Genomic DNA, 14,652 nt, shown 5'->3' with positions numbered 1-14,652 from the left:
GTCACAATGGTGCACTGTGGGATACCGCCCGGAGGCCAATACCATCGATTTGTGGCCATGCTAACCCTAATCCAATATGGTAATACTGATTTTAGCGCTACTCCTCTAGTTGGGGAGGAGTACAGAAATCAACGTAAAGAGCCCTTTATATCGATATAAAGGGCCTCATTGTGTGGACGGGTATAGCGTTAAATCGGTTTAACACTGCTAAAATCGGTTTAAACACGTAGTGTAGACCAGGCCCCAGACGCAAGTTCCCTTTTCTTATATCCTGTTGTGGCTGAACACATTTTGAGTATCAAGTTGAAGTTAGCAAGTGGCCTTACCTCATCCTGTAACCCAATCTATGGGCTTGGCTACACTTGCAGATGTAGAGTGCTGGGAGTTAAACCAGCCTTCCAAAACTGCAGCAGGGAAAACGCTGCTGTGTGTTTACACTGTCAGCTGCAAGCACACTGACATGACCACATTAGTAGCTCTTGCAATGCCACAGAACAGTGCAATGTGGTAGCTATCCTAGTGTGCAAGTGGCTGCAAAGTGCTTTTCAAATGCGGGGAGGGTGGAGTGTGATGGGGAGGGTAGAGTGTGTATGTGGGGGGAGACTGTGTTTGGGGGAGCTAAGAGTGTCAGCTTGCTGTCTTGCAAGTTCAGACAGCAGCAGACCCCCTTCCCTCTCCTCCCCTCACCGACACTCACAACAGCAGCAATCCACACTAATCATTTGCTTTGTCCCCACGGAGATAAGCATGTTGGCTGTCAGAAACGGAGCTTTGAAAGAGGATATCTGCACGCTTGCAGCTGATTTCAAAACAATGAAAAGAAGAGTGGCCATTTGACTTCAAGGGATTATGGGACATTTCTGGAGGCCAGTCACAGTGCAGTAATACAACACCTCATCCACACTGATGCCCAGGTCAGCTGGGGCACAGCAAGCTTTATGCTTCTCGTGGAGGTGGATTACCAGGAGCACTCCAGCTGTAGAGTCCCACGCGCTCTATGTATCTTGCCAGTGCGGACACCTCAGGAGTTGGGGCGCCCGGCGCTGCTTTAATGCGCTCTAACTTGCAAGTGTAGCAAAGCCCTAAAATGGTTATTTCGTTTACTAATTTCACCCGATTTACGTGTCTAGGGACAGAAAGAACTGTTCGTTAATATTATCTGGGACTACCACTTTCTCTCAATCCATGGCAATGTCCCACTTCCTTCCAAGGTTTGTACTTTCACAAGGTTAACAACTCTGAATATCCCCTTTAGTAATACTTCTTTATTAAGTAAATAAAAGTAGACCCTATGCAGGCAGCATAGTGCAAGGTAAGCAAGTGTTTTCTGTCTGTGAAGATTGAAAAGTTAATTACCTAAATATATAAAGTTTATACAGCAAGAACAGTTCATCCTGGACAGGCTGAATGCCGTCATAGTTATGTTTCACTTCATTTACCCCCTTTAGAGAATACTAACTTATTACACTTCTCCATCTATACATTGTTGCTGGTTGCCAATACATAGTAAAGGATGCCAGTAGCTGATCTGTGCAGACAAGTCTCACACCTAGGGTGACCAGATCACCTAGGTCAAATATCGGACACAGGGGAGCGGGGCAGGGGCAGAGGAGAAAAAATGGCAGCAGAGCAAAACACACAAAAAAAAAAAATCAAAAAACCCTACCCCCGATTCCTCCTCCCTCCGCAAGCGCTGGAGGGAGGCCCGGGAGACGCAAGGGAGTGCGGGGCCAGGGTGAGAGAGAGTCCGACCTGGCCCTGAGCAGGCAGGACTTGGGCGCAGTACCTAAAGGAAAAGTAGGGGGCGACCCACCCACAGGGCCAGGCAGCGGCTGTTCTCTCCACCTGGGCAGCAGGACTCAGGAGCAGCTACTGCTGCAGCTCCCACTGCCATGGGGGGAGGAAGCGGCCACTGGCCAAGCTCAGCAGCTGCAGCTCTGGCACCCATGAACCCCCTGAGCCCAGGCCTGCTGCGGGGACCCAGCGCACACGCTGCGCCCAGCCCCTGGCCAGTCGCTTCTGGGTTGGCTGCCCAGCTAGTGGCCCCAGAGTAGGGGCAGCAGGCCCCAGCCCCCCATCCCGCTCGGGTCCCGCAGGGGAATAAACAGGGCTGGGCTGCTGATGCCTCCACCGTGGGATTGCACCAGCTGGGCAGCCAGCCCAGATGCAACTGGCCAGGGGCTGGGTGCAACGTGCGCGCTGCTGGGTCCCCGCAGCAGGCCCGGGGGGGTTTGGGCCCAGGCACCACGTGCTTGGCCACTTCCTCCCCCCATGGCAGTGGGAGCTGCAGCAGCGGCTGCTCCCGAGTCCCGCTGCCCAAGTGGGGAGAACAGCCCCCGCCTGGCCCCGTGGGTGGGTCGCCCCCTACTGTCCCTCCAGGTACCGCGCCCAAGTCCTGCCTGCTCTGGGCCAGGCCCGACTCCCACTCACCCTGGCCCCACACTCCCCTGCGTCTCCTGGGCACAACGGGCTTGGCAAGAGGCGGGGATTTGGGGAGGGATCCAATGGGAGACGGTCAGGGCGGAGTTGGGGTGGGGGTGGGCACGAGCCCTTCCAGGCTCTGGAGCGTTTGCATGTTTGTCCGGTGTCCCAACCTAACATTGGTCGGGATGCAGGACAAACAAGCAAATACTGGGACAGTCCTGATAAAATCAGGACGTCTGGTCACCCTACTCACACCACACTATTTACCCTATAACAGTCCAGGCAAAAGGCACCACATTTCCATGATGTTCCAAGATTACCGCTGCTTTGTTGCCAGTAGTTACAAGAAAGTGATTAAATCAAACTGAGCTAAAACATATGGAAATTCTTCCTTAGACAAATCAATTAAATAGAGCATTCTGTTCTACATGTCACTTTTAAACCATTTAATGAGGATATTAAGAATTATGGAGCACTGGCACAGGTGAGCGGCTAATACCTTTAAAGAGCCAAAAAAAGCGTGTTCTCAGACCAGCAGAAAAATATAAAGGTATTGTAATGAGACTGCTGGCTCATTGCTGGGCATTGTAGTAAAGGTCAGTAAATCCTGAGGTCAGAACAGACCTGGCTCAGGACACAGCCAGATCCTGCAGGAGAGCAGGCTGGAGACAGCACTCAGGAAAATGGCTCCTGAGGAAAGACCAAACAAACAATGGATAGTCTGAGAGCTGAGACTTGGGAGATTCTGAGCTTGGCAGAGACTTGCCTGTTGCTGGAAGAAGGCCAGCAGCTGAAGTACACAGGATTGCAACATGCAGGCAAGAAACTGATGTGAAGGTGTTCCAGTCAGACTCTTGTTTTATTACCCCTGGACTGGACTGGCTTAGAGTTTTTATGTCATTTACTGTAATCACAGAAGAAGTTGTGCCTCTGGTATTTGCACAATTTATTTATTTCATTGGAAAATGAGTTTTTACAGGAACCCCACCAAGGACTAGAACCCATTGAACACAGCATTTGGAGCTCCAAGAGCTCACCTCTGAACTCGTTACACATTAGCATGCTAACCTGCACCGAGAGGACTCATGTACCACAGCACATACAGTGGAAATCCTGCATTGCTGCTCGTTGCAGCATACTATGTAGAACACATTCTTCAGAAGGTGGGGGTGGGGGGGCGGGGCGAGGATTAAGTGGTGAACCACAGCAGCGATGATATTGCCACAGAGAGGAGATATGTTAATATAGCTCAGCATTTTCCATTACACAACACAGATGTAAATGGCCATGAATTACGTATGACTTGAGAGAGATAAGCAGTTCATTACATGTGAATGTATTCAGTTACAGAGGTTTCAATCTCTTAGGGAAGTACAAATATTAGTCTTAACCAGAATTATACCAGTTACTGTTAGGTTACAGATTTAGGCCCCAGTCCTTCAATGAGATATGAGGGCAGACCTTTTGGAAGTCACTAGTCTCAACAGAGGTGTCACCCCTGGCATCTCATTGCAGGACAAGGGCCTCAGATTTTCCTCAAAACTTACAAGTTCAATTCAAATAGAAACTTTTTTTTTTGATGCTTTAGCATCTAATGAGTTTTCAGTCTCCTAATTTAAAGAAAACCCACCACACTTCACATTATGGAGACGTATATCTAAACAAAAAGACATCTGTGTTTTCACAGGCTAATTTTTAAAATAAAAAACAAACACATTTAGTATTAGTCATCATAGCTGTTTCTTAATTCTTTGGAATTCCTCTGAAGGGGACAAGAGAGAAGAGGTCCCTGTCTTCTTTGTGTTGTCAAATCTGCTACATTTTAAGTTGCACTTTCCCAATAAAGAGATTGCACTACAGTACTTGTAGGAGGAGAACTGAAATACTATTTCTATTGTTGTTTACGGTGCAAATATTAATAAAAATATAATCTGAGCACTGTACACTTTGTATTCTGTTGTAATTCAAATTACTATATTTGAAAATGTAGAAAACATCCAAAAATATTTAAATAAATGGAGTCCTATTATTGTTTAGCATGATTATTTTTTTTAAATCGCTTGACAACCCTACAAGAAACCATGACATTTTAGTAAGTTTTGAACATTTGTTTTTTTCCCTTCATAAATTCTGTTTTAAGAGTATTCATGTCCACTTCAGCTACACCTACACCAATCACAGCTTTCACAGGTCAGTGATGTGAAGTTGTGATGGTCTTTAACATGAAGTTGGGGTGGAGTTATAGAGATAGCACTGTGGCCCCTGATGCCATGTGGTTGGACTGCAGTGGAGTCAAAGACATCCTGGCTCACTGCACAGCTGGATCCCCTGGTCACCTTCTCTCCCCTCCCAATCCTTCTCCTCTTCCTTGCTGTTCACAGCAGGGGCCTGAGACTCAGGGTCCTCAGGGGTATTGTTGGTATTGTGTGGGATGGTGGTGGAGTCTCTGCCAAGTGTGGCATGTTGTAAAAACAGTAGGTGTGTGGCTCAGCACTAGATCTATTATTGTCCTCTTTGGCTGCCTGGTATGCCTGCCACATCTCCTTGGCTTTAATATGGCACTGCATCCCTGAGCAATCTGCTCTTTGATATACATTTCTATGGCTGGCTCAGAGCTGTGCTTCCACAGCCTCTTCTCCCCATAGGCCCAGGATATAATCTCTCTCTCTCTCTCTCGTCTAGTCTAGGCTGGAGCATGTACTTCAGTGGTGGGCAACTTGCAGCCCGTCAAGGTAATCCACTGGCAGGCTGCCAGTTTTTTACATTTGCACAGCCGCTCACAGCTCCATGTAACAATGGAGAGCTGCTAGGTTCTCTCTCCAGGCCAGGTAATCAGGAAAAGGAATTTCAAAAATTCACAGGGCTTGAAAAAGGGGGCAGGAATAAGAAGGGCTTCACAATGGAGACCAGAGCAGTTGTTGGGCATTATGGTAAATGCTGTTAGAGGATTGTTAGAGTTGACATAGGTAATGCAGTGTTAAACTCTGTATATCAGTCTTGGCTCAGCACTGCTCATTGGGGTTGTGTTATTATGTTGGTGTAATGAGCCATCTTAAGTGGAGACAGATGCACAACTAGGTTGACACCAGGCAGCTTATGTCAACATAACTTTGTAGTGTAGAGCAGGCCCGAAATACCAATTCACAACTGCAGATGTAAGTTCCCTTATTTAGAAGGCACACTTATCACCCCCATTTTGGAAGGATTTAAGTATTAGTTTTAAAAACAAAAACAGCAACTTAAAGTTCTATTTCTAGTCCATATATTGTGATGCTCTCCTCCGGGAGCCCAAAACCCGTTGTGTTTCCTCTTTGCCTTAGAGAGCTTCGCTGGAGCTGAAAATAATGTTTGTCTACACTGGACTTTCATCAGTAAAAACTTGCTGTTTGGGGAAGGGGGGGCCTTCACACCCCTGAGTGACAAAAAAGTTTTACAGACAAAAAAGCACCAGTGTGAACAGTGCACCTTTTTTAGCGGAACAATTGTGTCGCTAAAAGTTGCATAGCGTAGACATAGCCTAAGACAGCTCTCAAAGACTCAGACTCAAAGGCTAGAAGGTACCATCATGATCATCTAGTCTAATCTTCTGCACATTGCAGGTCGCAGAGCCTCACTGATCCTCTCCTGTAATAGCCCTATAATATCTGGCTGTGTTACTGAAGTCCTCAAATCATAATTTCAAGACTTGGAGTTACAGACAATCCATCATTTACTCTACTTTAAACTGTGCCAGATGTTGCAAAGAAAGGCAAAAAACCCCTCTGGCTCTAACTTTTTTTGCTACCCCAAAACACCAAAAAACACGCCCTGCCATAACACCCCCTCCTCCCAGTGCCGTCCCGCCAAACCAATCCCCCACCCCGGAGCACCGCCCCACCAAACCAAAAACAACACCCTTCCCGCCCCCTCCCCAGAGCACCACCCCTCTGAACCAAAAAAAAAAAAAAAAATTACCCTCAAGTACCTCCCCACTACCCCAAGATTGGCTGCCCCTTACAAGGTGCTGCCCCAAGTACATGCTTGGTCGGCTGCTGCCTGGAGTCAGCCCTGAGGGTGTCTCTGCCAATCTGACCCAGGGGAAATTCCTTTCTGGCCCCCAATATGGTAGTCAGCTAGATCCCAAGCATGTCAGCAACACCCAGTAGCCAGACATCTGGAAAAGAATTCTCTGTATTAACTCTCCCCTTCTAGTGTCCCATCAATGGTCGGAAATATTTGCTATTAACAGTCACAGATCAGCTACATGCCATTGTAGGCAGTCTTATTTACCATCCCCTCCATAAACTTATCAAGCTCAGTCTTGAATACTGTTAGGATTTTTGCCCCTACTGCTCCCCTTGGAAGGCTTCCAGAACTTCACTCCTGTGATGGTTAGGAACTATCACCTACTTTCCAGCTTAAACTTGTTGATGGCCAGTTTATAATTATGCCACAACAGTCTGCCTTGTCAGAAAACTCCTTGAGACTCTGCCAGTCTAAATCTTACCTTGCAGGTTACATTCAGTGAACTCCGTTTCTCAAGTTCTCCCAGAGAGGTCCTTCTGTAGTGTCCGCGTCTTCTCACTGAACATGCACAAACTATGAAGTCCACTGTCTCCAAAGACACACTATACCTGGACCAGCCTACTGGCTCACTGAGGACACATTCCAGTTTCACACACAACATTGACGTAGTTCAGGGATCAGCAACCTTTCAGAAGTGGTGTGCCGAGTCTTCATTTGTTCACTTTAAGGTTTCACGTGCCAGTAATACATTTTAACATTTTTAGAAGGTCTCTTTCTATAAGTCTTTAATATACAACTAAACTATTGTTGTATGTAAAGTAAATAAGGTTTTTAAAATGTTTAAGCAGCATCATTTAACATTAAACTAATCTGCAGAACCCCCTGGACTGGTGGCCAGGATCCGGCAGTGTGAGTGCCACTGAAAATCAGCTTGTGTGCTGCCTTTGGCACATGTGCCATAGGTTGCCTACCCCGACATAGTTAATAGTAAAACTAAACATAAGTTTAATAATAAAGACCAGATTTAAGTGATAATAAGCAAGAGGGGAAAAAAGAGCTATAGTTACAAAACAAAGTAAAAAATATACTTTCTAGCATTTAAAATGGAACAATTTACTATCCTGATCTCAGGCAATTTCTCACTAGTCAGTTCTCAGCATCTTCAACCCACACAGCTAAAAGATTCACCTTCCATAGTTTCCAAGAACACTGGCTTCTTTTGTCCTTCAAGTGATGGATAACTAAGGGGTTCCCTCCCCTTCTTATAGTCCCATGAACTTTTGAAATGTATTCTTTTGAAGTGTATCCCCAGAAAAAAGTTCTTCCCCCCTGCTGGTGGGTACATGTCATGCTGTCTTCATCTCGTTGTGAACTAGTTCTTTCTGTTGGTTTGATTACTTGTTTACCTTAGATGCAAAATATATACTTTCATTGCCAGGTTCAACCTTTGTTCCCCAGAAACACCGACAAATCCACATTCCTTTGTCTAGAATAAACCTGTTTATCCACTCAGATTGCCTTATCTGGCCATATTTTAGTAACATGTTTCCAGCATACTTACATAACCCTTTACATACTAATATCATTGTGTGATGTATGTATGGTTAATGTTCCATATGTAACTAATTATACGATAACTCAGCAGACACTATTTGGCTAAATATTCTGATGACAGTGTACTGCACGTGCCCTTTGCCAGCTGGCATAAAGGAGTGCTTAGAATCATTCACATATTTACTTACTTACCAGGATAGTCTTCCAGATATAAACACAGAGTATAAACCAACACAGTCCTGTCTTCCCAAGTCTGCAGACAGAATGTTGTGGTGCTCCTGCTTATGTCTCGGTGAAACAGCAGTGGCATTGGTAAGGATAAGTAGACTTGGAAATTTATCAAAATAGCTATTCTGAAATAAGAGTCCATGTGGGGAATTATTCTAGAATAGCTATTTCAGAATTTTCCAAGTGTAATAAGCCATAAAAAATGGTAATTTCCATTACTGCTCAAAAGCTTTCTGGGTAGTAACAATGAAACAATCATGTCAGTTTCAAGCTGCTGTTACTTATAAGTTAAACAGCTTCAGTGCCTACCCCTACTATGTACTGAGAACAAACAAAACAAAAGGAAGTCCACTGATACTCACTGAATTATATACACTTTATCACTACAAATCATTTTTAGAAACAATTTGTCCATAGTTTTAACTCTCAGGTGCTTCTGTATGCTTTTTTTTTTATTGAAACACACATGCAAAAGTGCTAAATGAAGGGATGTGTCTTCAGATAAAAAAAGAAAACCTCTTTGAAAGACAAGCCTAATCCACTAATTTAGAATGACTTCTTCAAATTGTCCTCACTAAAAAAACAATCAATGTTAGCAAAAGTATAGGGGAAAATTTTTATTACTATAAGTTATTTTAATAAACTAGTTGTGTGTGGTTTTAACCCTGGGCTGTTTCCGCATGCTCATTAAAACATCTATAAAATAAAGGGCTTGTCTTTTCAAGTGATTATAAAATCAAGTTTGTAAAGGAATAAAGCTCAATATAATTTTTACAAGCTTTTGTTCAAAAATCTGAAAAGAACAAACCTCTTATCTCTTCTATGTTCTGGACAGCTAACAGCCTTCTTTAACTTCAATTCACTGGCTAAACACATCTGCTTTTGCTACAGCTTCAAGTTGTCCTCACCAAAAGCATAGGGAAAAACATTTAAAAACTGTTTGTTACTAAGGGTTTATTGTTTTCATCTTTTACATAGGTGTTTTAATAAAGTGCTACATGGCAAGAAAGATGCTTGGGTCTGTTTTTTTAAATACGAATAAGGCAGCTAAATGGGAGGAGGGAGATGGCTCACGTTTTAAAAAATTGAGACTATAGGATTGGTTCAGGAAAATGTATTCTATGATGCAGATGTAGAACAGCCTCTGAATGGTCCAACTCAAAGGAGGAGACAAGGAGGGTGTGAAGTAATATATTTTATTGGGTCAACTTCTAATTACACTAGATGATTTCCCTCTTAATTTTCCATTACTGCAGCTATCAGTGCAACTCCACCAAGAGCAGCTATGCCAAAAGTAATAACAGACTGACAGTGGGTATTTTAACTATTGCATCATCTGATCCTGCTCAGAACAGGGTCTAGACAACACCAAGGTTAAAATGCAGTTACCAGTGCCTTGTCTACACTACTATTCGTGCTGTTAGAGCTGCACCTGCCAGAACAGGGCCTGCCCTGAAGAACATGCCCTTGTCTTTACAGCTTAAAAAAAAAAAAAAAAAAAAAAAAAAAAAAAAAAAAAAAAAGTTTTTTTACCTTGCAGTATCTAATGTATCCAAGCTATTTTGGAGGTGGAAACCACAGTGAAGACAAGACACTTTCATTCTATCTAGGGCTACTGATTAATTAGATTAACTCAAAAATGAATCACAATTAAGAAAACTTCATGATTCATCAGTTTTCATTGCACTGTTAAATTTCAACTGATATTTATTGTTTAACAACTATTTTTGGATGTTTTTCTACATTTTCATAGATATTGATTGGAATTATAATAGAAGATAAAGTGTACAGTGCTCATTTTATATTACGAGTATTTGCTCTGTAAAAGTGATAAAATATTTTTCAGTTCACCTCATACAAACACCCATAAAGCACTCTCTGTATCATGAAAGTCCAACTTACAAATGCAGATTTTTTTGGTTACATAACTGCACTCAAAAACAAAACAATGTAAAACTTTAGAGCCTACAAGTCCATTCAGTCCTACTTTTTATTCAGCCAATCACTAAGACAAACAAGTTTGTTTATATTTATGGGAGATAATGCTGCTCTCTTCTTATTTACAATGTCACCTGCAAGTGAGAACAGTGTTTGCATGGCACTTTTGTAGCTGGCATTGCAAGGTATTTACATGTCAGATATGCTAAACATTTGTATGCCTCTTTATGCTTCAACTACCATTCCAGAGGACATGCTTCCATGCTGACGCTCATTAAAAAAAATGTGTTAATTACATTTTGACTGAACTCCTTGGGGTATTTCCTCTGCTCTGTTTTACCTGCATTCTGATATGTATTTCATATAATAACAGTCTCAGATGATGACCCAGCACATGTTGTTCCTTTTTAAGAACACTTTCAGTGCAGATTTGACAAAACACAAGGAAGGTACCAATGTGAGATTTCTAAAGATAGCTACAGCACTCAACCCGAGGTTTAAGAATCTAAAGTGCCTTCCAAAATCTGAGAGGGACGAGGTGTGAAACATGCTTTCAGAAGTCTTGAGAGCAACACTCTGATGCAGAAACTACAGAACCCGAACCATCAAAAAAGAAAATCATTCTTCTGTTGGTGGTATATGACTCAGATGGTGAACGTGAACATGTGTTGGTCTACACTGCTTTGGATCATTAGCAAGTAGAACCCATCATCAGCATGGACATGTCCCCTCTGGAACGTTGGTTGAATCTTTAGTGCATCTGGCACATATGTATCTTGCAATGCCGGCTATATCATGAAAGTTGAACTTGCTGTTGGAGATTGCACTACAGTATTTATATGAGAACAACTGAAAAACACTTTTTTTACAGCACAAATATTTGTAATAAAAATAAATATGAATGAACACTTTGTATTCTGTGTTGCAATTAAAATATATTTGAAATGTAGAAAACATCCAGAATATTTATTTAAATAGTATTCTATTATTGTTTAATCACAAGATTTAAAAAAAAATTTTAATTGCTTGACAGCCCTAGTTTTATCATAAGGAAGAGTGGCTCATTTTCACCGTGGTATTTACTTCAGGATCTCTCACACTATAGTTACTGCAAGGTAAAAGGTCTTTGTTGCTAAAAAGCACATACAAGGCCTTAAGCTTTTAAAAAAAATAAATATTGACCCTTTCTGTCAGGCATGTCCATTATATACACCAACATCATGTCCTTATCTCTATAAAAGGAATAATTGCTAAAATATCACTAGTGAGAGAGCTAGTTTAGATAGGGCAATAGTGCCTTTAGACATATTAAGTACAATGCTGGATAGGCCTTTTTTTTTTAAGCCTTGTTAGAGGACATCGTTTAAAACACTGACTACTTTAGCGTGGTGTTTAAGACCCCTTTCTACACCAGTGTACCCACTGGTGGAGCTACACCAACAGTAGAAACAGTTGGGATTTTTTTTCCCTTCCAAAAAATTTCTAATGTAGGTACCTCCAACTTTAATTGCAGCAATGCTAAAAGATATAACTGTCATATGCGAATCCAAACTTCTTGCTCCTGGGAGGTAAGCAGCAAATATGACAGTTCCTTTAAACAACATTGCCCCTCACTCTCAAAATCTAGATTCTTATATCGTGCCTATCCAAATATCTGGGGTGAAATCCTGGCTTCATTAAAATGAATGGAACTTTTTGCCATCGACTTCAATGGAGTCAGGATTTCACCCTTTTCTGTAGGGCCCATTGGAGAGAGGTAATGTACCAGCACCACTACCACGTTATCCAGCTCTTTATTTATTTTGCTTTTATTTTAAAAAAGGCTAAAATTCTCCAAACCTAAATGTTTTGTTTTGGACTGAATGAAATGACTTTTTTTGACTTATTGAAAATGCCCAAATATTTCAGTTCAACCCAAACCACTTTTTTTCCTTTTGACTTTTCAGACTGCCAGCAAACTGAAGAAATCAGTTATTCACACAGGTCCATCCATCCTCTTCTACACCAATGTAAGACAGTTAAAAACAGTGCAAGAAATAGTCTCATTAACCTAATAAGAAAACACTGCTTTGAATTTAGATATTTTATGTAACCCACCTGTCCCAGAGTATTTCTTTGAGCACATGATAATGCCAGTTTGTGTTGGCCCATTCTTAATATCCACAGGCAAACCATAGTTATCTGAAAATTTTCAGTTCTCTATATGGAAAACTGTCAGGGGCGGCTCCCAGCACCAGCGCACCAAGCGCGTGCCTGGGGCGGCAAGCCCTGGGGGGCAGCCTGCTGGTTGCTGTGAGGGTGGCAGTCAGGCTGCCTTTGGTGGCATGCCTGTGAGAGGTCCGCCGGTCCCATGGTTTTGGTGCAATTTGGCAGTGGGTATGCTGAAGGCGTAGGACTGGCGGACCTTGCACAGGCATGCCACCAAAAGCCTCCTGACTGCCATGCTTGGGGCGGCAAAATACATACAGCTGCCCCTGAAAACTGTGCTTGCCTTACTGTTATTGCCCTCCTAAAAGACCTTTGCAGCATACTTACACGTGCATAAGTGAAGAATGCCTAAAACCTTATGAAAGATGTGAACAATCATCATAGATTAAATGAAATTTTAGAAAATTTTATTGTCAGCAAACCAGACTTTTCCAGGACAGCATTTACATGTGTTGTAAAGCTCTGGCTCATTGGATGCTGTTGACATTCTGAAAGACTATATTTTGTTGAAGGATATGGAGATACTTTTTTCTGCTTTCAATTTTCTTCTCCCTCACTTTTACTTTTGTTTAATTAAGGATCCCAATTAGTTTCTTTGTCATTTTATTTTTAATGATAAGGTTAAAAGTAAGCTTTCCTGGAACTGAATAATGCTGACTAGTATCTGATAAATTAGATCAATGCTGCTAATTGGCCTGCTGAATTCCTGGGAAATTACCTTTCCTATGGGCTTGTCTACACAATGCAGCTTTTAGCAACAAGTCTGTGTCAACACAGCTTTGTGACTAAAAGTCAATGTTCTCTCTCTCTATTTTGTCAGCACTTTTGATGACAAAATACTTCCAGCCCTGTGAACGGTGTTAGCTTTGTCTGCAGGGTGACAAACCTATGTTCACATTGCCACTTGCATCAGTAAAAAACTTTTGTTGGGGGGGAGGCACTGAGGGCTTTTTTAAGTACTCATGAAAGACAAAAGTCTTGCCTACACTGTGATGTTGTCAACAAGCCCTCAGTAGCAGCAGCAGTTTTAAGAAGTCTCAGATTTCAATAATTTAACATGCTGCAAGTGGAATAGAACCTTTAGATTTCTTTTTCGGGGGGTGGGGGGAGGAGGGAAGGTGGCAAGAGGAAGTTTTTAAAAGCTTTGTCTAAAAGACAGGTAGGAAATTCTCCACTGTGATAAAAGATTTTAAGAACTAAATTTTGCTCCAGCATACTAGTGTAAACTCAGCAGGGCAGATTCTAAGCCTTTTGCTCAAACTGGTGAACATTGTTATTACGCAGTTAGTCCCACTGAGCAGTCCACTTCACTGAAGTCAGTGGTTGGTGTAAAAACAGCAGATTTTTGGCCTCTGATCTTTGTCTTATCCTCAAACAGACTAATGGAGCATGGAAAAATTCTCTGAGATGTGCTTAGCCTCAGGGAAACGAGTGTTGCATATCACTCAAGTAGAAGTGCCCCAAGCAACTGAAGCCCATCACTGATGATACCAATTCTTTCTGGTACCACCTCATTATCTTAATGATAGACATCTGAGGACACCAGAAAGTTCAGAGTAGGAAAGAGAGTTGTGAACCTTACAGGGCACTGGAGACTCCCAAAGAGGATAGAAAGTTAAGTAGTAATGTACATATTTCCAAAATATTTACTTTCAACAAAAAATTTTGTACCATAACTTGACTTCCATGACTAGTATGTTTTTTCCCTGCTTCACAGAGGCAGAAGGGGCCTATCATCTTCTAGAGATGAGAGAGGTTTCAGCTCAATTACAAAATATTGAACAGCTACAGTGCTAAAAACCCTTTTCTGGTTCCACAGAGCCTCGGTGTTATTTCTTGCCAAACTTGAAGTCAGCTACCTGAAACCCCCTATTTAAGAAACCTGTTTGGAATTGCAATTACTCCAAATAGGTAACTCACACTGCTCTTTAAAAGTCACTGACCTCACCTCCTTCCAGCAAAGAGATTTATTTTTCCGAACAGCCTTGAAAAGGGGGCAAAATGCCAGTGGTACACTGAGCTGCCTGTTAAGGTTTGAAACCACTGGTCAGACTTAGATCCCAGAAAGCCACTTACAACCTTCTAAACTGTTGCTGCCCTCAAATTTGTTTCTTCAGACTCTGTTGCTCTGTTTTACCAACCTTGACAGAAAACAGGAATGCTATTCCTTAAAAATAAAAAGTCTGATCTTCTCTAACCCATGCCCATTGCTAAGATGTTTTAGCACTTAAATACTATTATGTAGACGTGGCTCAAAGTAGAAAGCAATGTTCGCAGAAACCCCAGAAATAAAGG

General features: G+C 42.3%; 1 protein-coding gene across 2 annotated transcripts in view; it reads right to left on the bottom strand.

Annotated features, from left to right (window-relative positions):
• The window catches only part of GCNT1 (glucosaminyl (N-acetyl) transferase 1), a 49,653-nt gene that overhangs the window by 33,576 nt on the left and 1,425 nt on the right, over nt 1–14,652 (bottom strand). The window lies entirely within an intron of this gene.

This window comes from Chelonoidis abingdonii, chromosome 6, assembly GCF_003597395.2.
Source record: "Chelonoidis abingdonii isolate Lonesome George chromosome 6, CheloAbing_2.0, whole genome shotgun sequence".
Taxonomy (NCBI): Eukaryota; Metazoa; Chordata; order Testudines; family Testudinidae; genus Chelonoidis; species Chelonoidis abingdonii.
The sequence above is the reverse complement of the archived record's forward strand: the minus strand, read 5'-3'. Positions and strand labels throughout refer to the sequence as shown.